We start from the raw sequence: 560 nt of genomic DNA, 5'->3' as shown, positions 1-560 counted from the left end.
TCGGATAATCATTTGTTATATTATCTTATGGTTAAATTTAATTTGGTTTTTAATTGACTTTTAGTGTTGAAATATAACATGATTTAACAGGCTTAAAATTAGATAAATTGTCAAACATTTTTGCATCCAAATAACATAAAACAATTTTACGACCTTTTAGCTTCGATGCTGTGAATTGATAAAATTTCATATTAATAGAAATCTATAGATTTGGCGACAAAATTTATCATTATATTAATACAATTCAACCAAACTTCAGAAATCATAATTTTATAATATAAATTACATACTACTAGATTACTAAGTAGTGTTCAAACTTGTACCAACAGCATGTGTGTTATTCATGAAAATAATAATAATAAAATAAGTTACAGCTATTTAATATTATACAAAACGTAAAAGCTTTGGCTACAAAAATCGCAACAAGTAAAACAAAGAGGTACCAATATTTGTTCTGTAGCGTGAAGTTTTATTAGCTTTATATGATGTATAATAATACAATAACATAATTCTTAATTACAACTTTTTGGAAAATAGTTAAATTAGTACAAAACTTGGGA

Source organism: Adelges cooleyi, unplaced genomic scaffold (genome assembly GCF_023614345.1).
Source record: "Adelges cooleyi isolate 19-005CV unplaced genomic scaffold, UGA_ACOO_1.1 ACOO_flye_CR_arks_rails_tigmint_CR_PRNA_247, whole genome shotgun sequence".
Lineage (NCBI taxonomy): Eukaryota > Metazoa > Arthropoda > Insecta > Hemiptera > Adelgidae > Adelges > Adelges cooleyi.
This window is presented reverse-complemented; position numbering follows the sequence as displayed.